The sequence below is a fragment of the Sinohyriopsis cumingii genome, chromosome 11 (genome assembly GCF_028554795.1).
Source record: "Sinohyriopsis cumingii isolate HCF-2022 chromosome 11, ASM2855479v2, whole genome shotgun sequence".
NCBI lineage: Eukaryota > Metazoa > Mollusca > Bivalvia > Unionida > Unionidae > Sinohyriopsis > Sinohyriopsis cumingii.
In genome coordinates, this window is record NC_142971.1 from 27912597 (window position 1) to 27926011 (window position 13415).

The following is a 13415-nucleotide window of genomic DNA, read 5'->3' on the forward strand; positions in this document are numbered from 1 at the left end:
TGACATTCCTAACACTATGACTACCTCTGCTGTCTCTGCTCCCTCTTCCTCCACTGTCAAAGTCATTGACAAACACTTAGATCATGCCAGTTGGGAGGCTTTGTATCTTCGCCATCCCTTTAACATGCTCATTGCTGGACCTAGTGGTTCAGGGAAAACAGAATTTGTCAAACAATTGATCGAACATAAACATCATTTGATCGATCGACCACCTCAACGCATCGTGTGGTGTTACAAAGAGTGGCAATCGGTGTACAGCCTCTTGCGAGAAAGTCAAGGCGATTCCATCGTGTTTGTGGAAGGCATTCCTAAAGACGACGGAATCATCTCTGACTCCTGTCAAACCCATTTGGTCATTTTCGACAACATGTTAGGAGAAGACGAAGAAGAAATTAAACTTTGGTTTACACGCAAAGGGCATCATCGTAATGCCGGTGTCGTTTACATCACTCAAAATTTGTTTCAACAAAGTAAAGCCCATCGCACCATCAGTCTCAATGCACATTACGTGGTCTTGTTTAAAAGCCCTTGAGATAAATCGCAAGTGCAAGTCTTAGCCAAACAGTTAGGAATGCCTTGGTTCACTCAGGCGTACGACGATGCCATTCAAACACCACACGCTTATTTACTCATCGATTTGAAACCTACTACCCCCGATGATTTGCGATTTTGTACCCAATTGGTTTACCACTGGTGCCAAGACGGAGGGCCTGTCCTGTACACGTCTCCGTCCTCGACTTAACCCCCACAAAAAAAATCTGTAAAAACCTCAGACACTTTTCGTCTGTCTCACACAGTTTGAACATGAAGTCCTTCAGTTGCATCTTCCCGTCAAATTGATTCGTGCCTTGTATGGCATCAGTCAAGAAAAAAATCCACAAATACGGGCTCGTGTCTTAGAAGCTAGTCTCAGAGAAGTCTTACGATGGTTTACGGTGACAGTACGTCAATTACTGCAAGGGATCATTCAGATTCCTCATCAAACCAAATGCTTTTTTGATCGAAACAAAGTTGCTTTGACCCAACTGGCCGATCCCTGCATCGACACTCAAACCAAAAAACAAATCATTTTGAAACTTGGAGGGAGCGGTACTCTAGGAGGGTTCATCATTCGCTCTCTTTTAAAATGGGATCCTAATGCTGTCAAAGTTCTTCCAAGAAAAAAGCCAAACGAAGCTCCAAGAAGAAGAAAAAGAGCCACGGTGGCAAGACCAGGTCCCCAATTAGACCCGTGTCTCCAAGAACTTCGCCAGTGGCGGGACCCTCCTCTTTCCAGTGACCACCCCGGAAAAGGAAAAGCCCCCAGAAAAAGAAGCAGAGAAAAAGTCCACAGAAAAAGAAAAGCCCACAGAAAACTAGCGCAAGAGAGGCACTTTGGCCAGGACACAACCTTACACTCGCAAACCACGACCTGCAACGGCGGTGACTGCATCTCCGGTAGCCTCAGGTTCATTGACTTCTCCGTTGATGACACCAAGAACTGAAAAGTACTTGGAGATGTTGATGACACCAAGAACTTCTCCGTTGATGACACCAAGAACTTCCCCAGTGGCAGGACCCTCCAATTTAGCGGCAGTGGCCGTTTGCTCACAAAGTACCTGCTCCCAAAATCAAAGTTCAAGAAAGATCGGGCATGTTACAAAGTTTACTGGATTTGTCCAAGCAAGAACTGGCTCAATTTAGTCCATTGCGTACCCCTGCACGGCGTGTCATGCCTGTCCTCAAGTTAATACGTCGTAAAGACAATCAGTGGCGATGCGTTCCAGTATAAAAAAGGTCTGTGTCCAAGTAGGGGTATCAGTGTTTTTGGTGCTCCTGAAGACTCAAAGATGTCACTCTCCAGAAAACACCCCTTTTCTAAAACCCAAGGAAAGAAAAGGAAAGGACTGCCTCCTCGTTTAGTCAAACATGGGGATATGTTATCTGTCCTGTCCAAAGCTTCTCCAGCTCTGTGAAAAAAACTCATTCAAATGGCCTCCAAAGAGGTCATCAATACCGTGTGTGAATGTTGTTTGAATGTGTTGAAAGGCACTATCCCTTTGTCCAGACACCAGAAACAATGCTTAGGCAAACATCGTCACGTTCTTCGCCAAATGGTTCAAAAGAAAATTCCCATCGGACAAAAGAAGAAGATGTTGGTCCAACGTGGAGGAATTTTACCCCTCTTGCTAGGCCAATTGCTGAAAGGAGTCTTGGGAACCATGTTGGGAGGACTGGTGGGAGCAAGATAAAAAGGCCTTCTGAAGTCCCAAGATCTCAGAATTGACCCCTGACATCCCATGGAAGGACGAAAACTAGCTTTAGTGCCTTACAAACGATGGATGGAATACCATCGTTGGCAAGAACAATGCACCCCGCATTTACCTCCCAATCCCAATTTGAGCGAGATGTCCCAGTTACAACACGACTTGCAGTCCTTGATGGATCGCCAAGATTTGTCCGAAACAGAAAAATCGGAAAAGTACGGTCAACTCTTGCAACGACTGCAACTCTTTCACCAGAAAGCTTTAGATGAAACAGCTCTTCCCACTCTGAAAGATTTTAAGACCTTGATGAAAAGTCCAGCACCATCACCACTACCACCACCACTACCAGTGACCAAGACAGAAAAAGGAGAAGAAGAAGAAGAAGAAGGGTTTGAAACTCCACCAGAAAAAGTACGCAAGTTAACAACACCACCTACCTCCAGAATTGGATGGGTTAAAAAGATGATGACCACCCCTTCTTCATCAAAAAGAGAAAAAGAAGGTGAAGACAGAAGTGAAACAAGAACTGATATCCCCTGCTCAGACATCTTCCTCCTCGACACCTATCGCTGGTCGGACACGCAAAGCATTACAATCCAAGAAAATACCCCAAGAGAAAAAGAGTAGCATCCTCCAAGAGTGGGTGCCTTATTAACAAACAAAAAATGGAAAAAGTGTTAGCCAGCATTTGCTACGATCCCTCCCATCCTGCAGGTTACGCAGGAGTTCAAAAATTGTATCGTGCTGCCAAAACTCGACTGAAAAGTCTCCGTTTACCTCAAGTGCAACGATGGTTACAAGAACAAGCTACCTACACTTTACACAAACCCATTCGACGCAAGTTTTCCAGAAGTTGCACCTGAGTGGAAGACATCGATCATCAGTGGCAAGCCGATTTAGCCGATGTCTCTCATTTGGCCAGCTACAGTTGTGGCTACAAATATTTGTTTTGTGTCATCAGTGTCTTTTCCAAATTTGCCTGGGTCGTGCCCTTGACTTCCAAATCGAGCATTGAGTTAGTGCAAGCCCTCCAACGGGTGTTGAAACAAAGCGGTTGTCACCCTCTTCGATGGCAAACGGACAAAGGTACCAAATTTCTGACCAAGCTTTCCAAAAAGAATATAAGAAACGTAACATTCATTTTTTTACCACCGAGAATCCCGAAACCAAAGCTAGCATCGTGGAACGTTTTCAACGCACTTTGAAAGAACGCGTGTGGAAATATTTTTTGCATCACCACACTCTGAAATACATCGACATCTTACCACACCTGGTGCAAGCATACAACCAATCTTACCATCGAAGCATTGGACGTGCCCCGCAAGAGGTGACTCACGAGAACGAAGTGCTAGCGTCTGATCACCTATTTGGTATGTCCCTGACGAGGGCTGTCCCCAAGAAAAGTTGAGTGTTGGCTGTTGCAGATTGGGTATGCATTGGCAAAACCAAACGCACTTTTGACAAAGGTTCCTTACCTAACTGGACCACCGAATTGTTTCGTGTCACTGGACGAGTGCATGGCCATCATCCTGCCGTCTATAAATTGGAAGACATGAACGGAGAAGTGCTCAGAGGAATGTTTTACTTACCCGAGTTACAATATGTCACCAAAAAAGAAGACAACGTGTACGACATCGAAAGCATTCTCGAATGCAGAACCCGTAAAGTGGGTAAACGACATGTCAAAGAAGTTAAAGTGCGTTGGAAAGGATATCCACCCAGTTTTGATTCTTGGATTGACGCTTCGCAAGTTATCAACTATAAAAACAAGTGACCATCATGCCCTTTCACACAGACGCAGCTACTGTGACCACTCCTTCATCGAGTTCTTCTCTGCAAGATTTACAAAAACAACCCTTGTGGGTGTGGTGTGGAGAACGTGTGCCTAAAACGCAAATTGTCTTTTTCTGCCAAATCTTTGTGGTGTATTGTCTCATCGGTGCAGCCATTGCCAATTTGAGTTTGCAACAAGGAGACAAACAATTGTGGACCATTTTATTAAGCAGTTGTATCAGTTACCTGCTTCCCAATCTCTCCCTGAAATTCTCTTCCAATGGGAACAACGGGAACCTTGTGTCCAGTGCCAGTGTCGGTCACCACTCCAACAACAACCCCATTTTGGGGGGAGACACGCCTCTGACTTCCAGTAACCCCTCGGACAGCCACAGAACTCTGGAATTATGAGCCACACTAACCAATTTTACTTAACCTTACCCAGTGACAGTTCCATGGAGGTTTTTTTCCCAGTAACACTTTGTGCTGTTACACGGCCAAATTACCTCAGGCCATCCAATTAGATCACGAAGCCCATTGGAAAGTGGCTTTAGTAGAAATCATTCACCCGACCCAAGTCCTCAATGTCCTTCCCAATCAAAATTTTTTTTCAGTGGATGTTCATGACAAACAATTGAAACAGTACTTGGATCCCAGCGTCAAATATGATAAGAAAACCCCTTGCACAAAAACTCAAAAGTGGACCACCTATCACTTGTTCATTCCTCCAGGCTATTATTTTAGTGGACAACATTTGGTCAGCACCATTGCTTCCAGGTTTAATGTCGTGTTTCTTAAAGCATTGGAGAGTGTCAGAAAAAGTGTCACCCTGGAGTACCATAAAGTAGCTCGTCCCTTCCTGATGAAATTTCCTGAGGGGAGTAAAGTGTTGTCCATTTTATTTTGTCCTGAATTGTTTGCCATGTTGGGCGGAGACATGGAGCTGAGGAAGATAGTAGAACAAAAACCTGAATTACCAGTCATTTCCAACAACGATTCTTTTGCCAAGTTTTTTCGTGCCCCAGTAAAATTGAACCAAGGACTGAATTTGATCTTTGTGTACTCTGATATGGTGGAGTATAACGTAGTGGGACACACCTCAGTACTGTTACTGCGTGTCATTCCTTTCAAAGTGGATTCAGCCACGGTCGCTGACGAGGAAGGTGGAAACACTTATCTTGTTCACCGCGAATTTGTATGTCCTCATTATTTACCTGTCAGCAAGTCTTATTTGGACACAGTCAACATTGCTATAAAAGGAGATCTGGGACAAAATATTCCATTCACCAAAGGGAAAGTCACGGTGAAACTTAATTTTCGAAAACGGTTCTCTAACGACTCGTAAGTCATGTATCCAGTGTACCGAGGCGTTGCTTGACAGCGAAAGTCAAAGTTCTAGATAAGACAGAAGGTGATATAGACACTGAAGCAGTAGCTCCCGTCAACAGTTTCATGCATTCCTTGTTTAGTGGAGTGGACTTGTACTTGAATAACAAACTAGTCAGTAGCAGCATGGATACTTACCCTTATCGTGCCTAGCTGGAAAATCTCTTGACGTATGGAATAGACGCCAAGAACACCCATCTCAATGCCTGTGTGGTATGGGAACCTGACGATGCAGGCAAGTTTGAAGAATTGGAAACTGATACAAAGAAAGACCACAATGAGGGATTTGTAGAACGAAGAGACAAAATAAAAAATGGACAGAGTTTAGAACTGATGGATCGTTTGCATTTGGACATGTGGTTGCAAGAAAAGTATTTGCTGAACAGGGTGGATGTCCACCTGAGACTGAATCGTAGCAGTACCGCTTTCCATTTAATGGCTGATAGTAATGATTACAAAACCAAAATCCAAGAAGCCAGATTCTACGGTGAACGTCATCCTGTATGCAGAATTTGACAATACGATAGAAATCAACAGTTTGAGAGAAGTCATTCTAGATTATTAGAAACCATGGAAGACTGTTATCCCTCTTTACCTAGTGTAGAAACTTTGGACATGGAATGTGAGGAGACTGTGGAAGAAGAAGAATCCCAAGACAAAGACGAAGAAGTCATCATGATGAAGTCAAGATGGCCAGAACAAGAAGCCCATTTAGTCTCCTGTTTTGCTACAGTCCTAGCAGATAAAATGAAAGAATCTGATGTTGAGTCAAGAAGAAAAATTGGACAAATATCTGGACAAAGCTTGGGGTCTGATCGAGATAGAATTCGTGTTGAATGAGTGGTACAAAGGCTTGGATAAACATTCTTCTCCTCCATTAACGTCTTTGGAGTACCGTCGCATTGAATCTCTCTTTGACCAGAGTAAGAAGTTGGAGCTAAATGCCTTTTACTTCTCAGACATTTTCAAGCAAAAAGTCAGGATCGAATTGATCACTTATCATTACCTGTGAAGAAGAAAACCACACAAAACATGGATACCTGGGAACTTTATTACCTTTTGAACCACAGTTCGTAGACTGCTTCTTGGAATCCTGTAGTCTGTGCTAAAGATGAACTCCCTCATCGCAAACCTCAAGACCATCAAGCTTATGTGATCAACACGGACGACAGTTATCTCCCAGGAACCCACTGGGTAGCCGTCTACGTTCCTCAAGAAGGATGTGTGGAATATTTTGATTCCTATGGATTGCCTCCTTTGGAAGACGATATCATTGACTTTATGAGAAGAAATGCTCAGACCACCCGATTCAATAATGTGAAATTACAAGGCACAGATTCCTTGGTGTGTGGACAATATTGTGTGTATTTTCTGCATCATTGCAGCCTGGGCTATTCCTTAAAACATTTAGTGACTCGTTTTGATCCTAGTTCTTCTAGAAACGATGTGAAAGTAGATCGATGGTTTTGTGACCATTATACTTTTGTCTCAAGCTAGGAAACGTAGTGTCCATCAATGGCCTAATGACTTCCAACAGTGGAAATCACAATTTCATTCACAACGTTGTCAGCCCTGTCCAAAATAATGAGTTAGTTAAAAAGTGTTTGTGATTCAAAAAAATGTTTGATGTTAAATTGAATAGTTATTGTTAAAATGTTATAGTTACTTGTTAGTGTTAAGTGATTTTGAATAAAAAATGTGTTTTGAAAAAAAATGCCTTTTGGTTTGTTTTGCTATAGGAATGACTTCTTGCTATCCCTCCCATGACACTCATTGAATGTTCAGACTCAAAAACCATGGAGGGATGTTTTCCTTCATGTCCGCGCTTTGACCATAAAACCGGGGTAGTCTCCAGTCTAACCATCCATTGTCGACTCATCCTCCTACGAAGATGTGCTCCAGACTAGCTAAGCTAAACGAAGCCTACGTGAATTTGCATAGGGTCAGACACAGTCTGATACCGAAGCCTGAAGAGATAGAGAATGTGAGAATGTTAAAAGTCACTGAAGACCTGATAGAAGAGCTCTTCAGAGAAGAAATTAACAGGGAGAAAGAAGAATGGACAGAGAAGTAGAGACTTCAGAAACAGCAGAGACAGCAGCAACAGCAGCAGCAGCAACCTGAACCTGACAGAGGCTTTGTCAACTGTCGTATCGATACCAAAGAGTTCTTCTTCTCTTTCCGAAGAAGCAGACCTTATCATGGGAGAAAGCCTATCGTCAGAGGAGGCCGCAATCTTAGAACCTAAAAGATGGCCATAGCATCAAGTTCACACACAAAAAAAACAGCCCTTTTCAGGGCTACCCCAACCTATAGAAAAGAAATAACAATCGATTGCCTATAATAAGTTCAAAAAATAAAAGTGTGTGTATAAGCACATGAATTCTTTATCTTGCTTAGAAAGTGTATAAGTATTTTCTTTAAGTGGCTTGTCAACATTTTTTAGAATAGTGATGGTAGTATAAAAAATGAGTGAGTGTTTCTTTTAGGTCTGCGTGTTGTTTGGTCATGATCTTGGTAATATAAGTTTTGGGTCTTAGGGGGATGTTTTCCTTCACGTCCGTGCTTTTTGTATAAATACAAAACTAGTCGGCAGTCGGGCTACCCATACCCATCGTTGACCTGTTAACAGCAAGACAATGAACACAAGACTAGCTAAACTGTTAGAACTCCAGATCCACCTGGAATATGCCAGGCGCATTCTGAATGAACTGGCCATGGAGGCCATTGTTGAAGAAGGGAGAATAAAAGAGGAAGAGGAGCAAGAAAGGAAAAAAGAAGAGGAGGAAAAGAAAATAGGAGAGAGGATGGCCTACAATATTCCAGAGACAGAGGATTGGGGTGCTGAAGCCAATTATCCTCCCTCTGCACTCCCAGTGAAAAGAGTAAACTGGGAGAAAGATTGGAGGTTTAGATGTGTCTGCGGTGCCAGGCCGGGGAGGTGTAACCATTAACCAGGTGCCCTGGAGTTCAAAACAAACAGCCCTTTTCAGGGCTAGCCAAAAAACTTGAAAAGAGATAGTAATCCATTTGCCAATGTGTGTATGTGAAGTAGTGTATTTATAAACACTCACTCTTTTCCTGTTAAGATTGTATGTGTTTATGTATATGATTGTGTGTTTGTAAGCGCTCAAGTAGGTTTGTGTGGATAGTAGATTATTGGGTTTTGTAATCACTCATGTACGTTTGTGTGGATAGTAGATTTGGGTTTGATTTTAATGCCTTGCATGTGTGGATGGTAGATTTGGGGTTTGTTTATTGCTGCTTCGCGTATGTGGATAGTAGATAATATGAGATGAGAAAAGTAGATGTTTTCCTTCGCATCTGCGCTTTCCATATAAGAACCCCCAGTGTTCGTCGTTTGCGCCATTCCACAGAATAACCAAAACGAAGATGGAAGTGTATCAATTGTTTAACAGTTTAAGGAATATTTACTTTTGGATGGTGGATGGAGAATATGCTATCGAAAGGATAGAAAAAGAATGGAAGTTAAGAAAAAGTCTTCACTATGTCAATGCAATGTAATTAGCCAGGGAAATGATAGAGGGATTAATAGAAGAAGAAGTCAAGAGATTGAGAGGGTTGATAAATCCCCTGTATGTCAGAGTGGGGACAATAAAAGAGGCCATGGACAAGGTAACAGAAGTAAGAAGGTTTTTGGAAGAGATAGAAGAAAAGTCAGACTGGTTCTTTGTGAAAAGGGGCAGTGAACAACTAAAGAAAGCGGAGGAACAGATGAAAAAAGTAATAGATGAAGAAGTGCAGAAAATCAAGGACAGGTGGGCAAAAGATAGGAAAGAACAAGAGAATAGAAAGAAAAAGGAAGAATATGAGAGACTGAACAATAACTGGATAAAAATCCAACAGAAGTTTAGAGTGATGGGCCACCCTGACTGGGTAATGGAAATTGAAAAGAGGAAGAAGAAAGGAATTTTGGAAAAGATAAGGGGATGGATGAAGAACTGGAGGAAATAGAAGAAGAGGAAACCCAAAGGCCCTTTTCAGGGCCCCTTCATATGCCTCGAAAAGACCTTGACTTTCATGCCTACCCTTTTTCTTTTTTTAAAAAAAAAAAAAAAATAGAGACCCTCCCTGTTTAAATTTTTCCATATTCAATTTCCATAGACCCATAAGGTCGCGACCATATTAAAATAGGGTCCCGACCCTGTTCTATTCCCCCTTGTCCCTATAATGGATATGATGTTTGTCATGTTTGTCCAGTTATAGGGACAATGGGGAAAAAACTAATGTTCTTTTCCCATGTTCAATTCCCCTTGACGCTATAGTGCTGGTCCTGTATTCCCCATGTTAAATTCCCCTTGACCCTATAGTGCCGGTCCTGTATTCCCCATGTTAAATTCCCCTTGACCCTATAGTGCCGGTCCTGTATTCCCTATGTTAAATTCCCTTGACTCTATAGTGCCGGGCTAGTTTTCCCCATGTCAAATTTACATAGACCCCATAGTGCCGAGACCCTGTTTTTAATGGTAAGTAATCTAGACCTGCAATTGCCCCCATTCACTACTCTTAAATCTAATAAATCTAACAAAGGCATAAACCTATCTATATTGCTGCATAGACCATGTTTGTTTAATTTTTGTCCCCTAGCAGTTTGCATACAGTTAAATGAATGTTTCTTGATATGCATATCTGAACTGCTCAGCATACCCTGGAAATAATGAGAAAAATCATATTTTAAACAAATGTAAATGTCACATTTAAATCTTGGACAAAACTTGGATAATCTTTCACATGGTTTGAATCAGCCAGAAGTCGGCAAATTTATTAGCCAGAAATTTAGGCTGAACAAGCTAGGTCCAAATCAGCCTTCGTCTGAATCAGCCAGTTACTTCAGTAAAAACTGTCGTCTGTGGCCAATATGTGTAATGTCTATAGTATTCACATACTTTCCTGTTTGTACCCCCGTACCAATTTACAAAACATACTGCATCAATGATATAAAAAATCACAAAACTTAGTCATCAATTTACAATCTCTAACCTGACTGAAGCCATGGGGGTTCTAAACATTGTCAACGTGATGACATATCAAATCAGACAGGAGTTTCTTTAGTAATATGGTTACCATATATATTTGGGTGGGTCTGTTTTCAATAATTCCAACATTTTGGAGTCACTCTGAACAAAAGAGTTTCTCCTTTTTATCTGTTTAGTTTGTTTTATAAATATTAAAACCAGACATTGCAAATATTGGATGCAGTTTTTGCAGAAATTGGCTGCTGTAGAAACCAGAAAAGGACAGTGAGCTGACTATCTGCTTGTTTATATTGAGAGTTTTAAGCAAGAATAAGTTGAAGGTAAGGACCTCCTAGCAAAAACCAGGTTAGAAATTATAAATTGATGAATGAAATGAGCAAGTTTTGTGCATTGTTTATATCTTTGATGCTTTTTATTTTTAAAATCGGTAGGCGGTACAAGCAAAAAGGATAGTGTGCGAATACTATAGTTTTAATATTTCTGCTTAAAATAATTGAACAAATGAAATGGACATTGAACTACACCATATTTGTTGCTTCAAAACAGACTTTCCCATGCCTAAGACTTGCCATGTTACTAAAGAAACTTTGTTTGGTTGAAACACCATCAAGTTGACAGTGTTTGGGACCCAGCTAGTCACAGTCAGGTTACAAATTATAAATTGATGAATAATGACTAAGTTGTATACATTTGTTATATCCTTGATGCCTTTTGTTTTTAAAGTTGGCATTGGGATGCAAACGAGCAGTTCGGACGAAAGGAACAATAAACATCATAAAAAGTTTCAACAGTACAGAGGAATAAAATGGAAGATTCAGATTCTTGGGGGAGAATCATGTGTTGATTTGAGCATGTCACATGGCGGAAATTTTGATTGCTGTCGCTATGGCTTTTTTAAAAAGCGTTATGTCAAGTTATGAGATATTAAGAAGTCGTTGAGCTCTGCAGCATTTGGAACTGTGCTGGAAGTAATTAAGGTTAAAGTAAACTTTACAAATGTTTGAGTTGAACATGATGTTTATCAGCAATACATCAGTCTTGAATTACTATTCTGGACTTTTACATTCAGGTTTTCCATTTTGACAATAGCAGTACATGATAGTTTGTTACACCTGATTGAAATCTGGCCCAACTTAAGAAAAAAAATAGCTGCCTTACTGAGGTCTTGTTAGGGTTGGTAAGTCTGCATGTTTTTGTCGAAGTCATTTATATATAAACTTGAGTAATTGTATTTTAATCAGCCAGTCTGACAAAGTAAGTTTTCTCTTTTTTGGATCCATTGTTTTAAAAAAATCATAATTGCCAAAGTACATAACTGACATGGATTGTTCAACAGTCTTGCATTGCATGACCTCATCACGGACTGAGTGTAAAAGGATGTAACACCAGCATAGTTATTCAAGAGTCTGACTGACTGATATTGCCAAGTGAGGTTGACAAAAATGTCAACATTTATAAACTTGGCAAAAATATATGAAGCTATTTATTTCATCAACAGTGCCTTGCCACAGCTGTAGCATTTAACTATCATTTATTAGATGTTTTGTACAAGATATAAAGCATGTAAGTGATTGTAAATGCCAGTAATGACTGACAGTTAAACAGGTAATTCTACCTACTCCTGGTTTGAAAGGATTGCACTAATAATTGACTAAAGTGTCATAAAGGGCACTGTCAGCATCGGAGGAAGAACAATCACCAGCCTTCACTTCGCAGATGATATTGATGGTTTAGCAGGAGAGGAGAAAGAACTGGCTGATTTGGTTGAGCACATCGACACGACCTCCATGGCATACAGTATGGAGATTAGCACTGATAAAACCAGACTGATGACAAAAAACAACGACGACATCAGTGCAGAAATAAAGGTCAGTGGACAGAAGCTGTTATCACCGATGAAGGCTCCAAACCAGAACTACTTTGCAGGATTGCCCAGACAACAGCAGAAATAACAAGGTTGAGACCAATATGGAAAGATACCAACATTGCTTTTGGTTCCAAAATCAGGCTGATGCGCTTGATTGTCATATCCATTTTGCTGTATGCTTGTGAAACATGGACGCTCACATCAGATCTACAAAGAAGGATTCAAACCTTCGAAATGAAATGCTACTGCAAGATCTTGGGCATCACATGCATTGACCACGTAACCAATGAAAAAGTCCACAATAGGATTAAATGAGCCATCGGATCCTATGAAGACCTCTTGACCACTGTAAAAAAGTGTAAACTGAAGTGGTGCGATCATGTCTCAAGATCATCTGGACTGGCAAAAACAATCTTGCAAGGCACAGTGTGAGGGTGCAGAAGAGGCAGACAGAAAAAGAAGTGGGAAGATAACATTAAGGAGTGGACAGGCGTGGGATTTGGAGATTGCCAAAGGGCAGTAGAGAACAGGGAAAGATGTAGAGAATTGGTTGTAAAGTCAACTGTGGTGCCCAAATGACCTCTTGGGTTAAGGGTTTGATGAAGATGATGATGATGATGATATCATTCAGATCCAATAAAACCTGTTTCGAGTGACTTCTGCTATGAGCAACCACCTGTTGTTTATAACCATAATCATTATGTATGGATCAATTTGATTATATAAACATACTATTATCAGTGACCACCTGCAGAACGTGACAAGCGACAACAATTTTCTGGCAAAAATATATTTGACACTACTTTAAATGACTCTTTTTCATTAACAAATGAACACTTATTTAAGTCCATTAAAAAAGCAACAGCTTCGAAGTATCTACCTACTTTATTACAACATTTGATGGGAAGCAGTCAACGGCAAATTCAACACAATTTGTTTCATGTTCATAAGTTCTGGGGGTATATGATCTAGGTAACAAAAAGTTTAATCATAATTTATGTACCAGGAAATCATTTATTTTATCTTGTCCCAGGGATATTTACTATTAAAGAGCATGTTATCTTCATTGACAAGATACTGAATAACATTTTTTTAGGAAGAAACATGATCTGAGTCTTATAAGGCTCTGCACTTTCTCAAATTATA

General features: G+C 40.8%; 1 protein-coding gene across 1 annotated transcript in view; it reads left to right on the top strand.

Annotated features, from left to right (window-relative positions):
* Positions 1-13415, top strand: part of LOC149787820 (uncharacterized) — a 199429-nt gene that overhangs the window by 15967 nt on the left and 170047 nt on the right. The gene's annotated exons all lie outside the window — the stretch shown is intronic.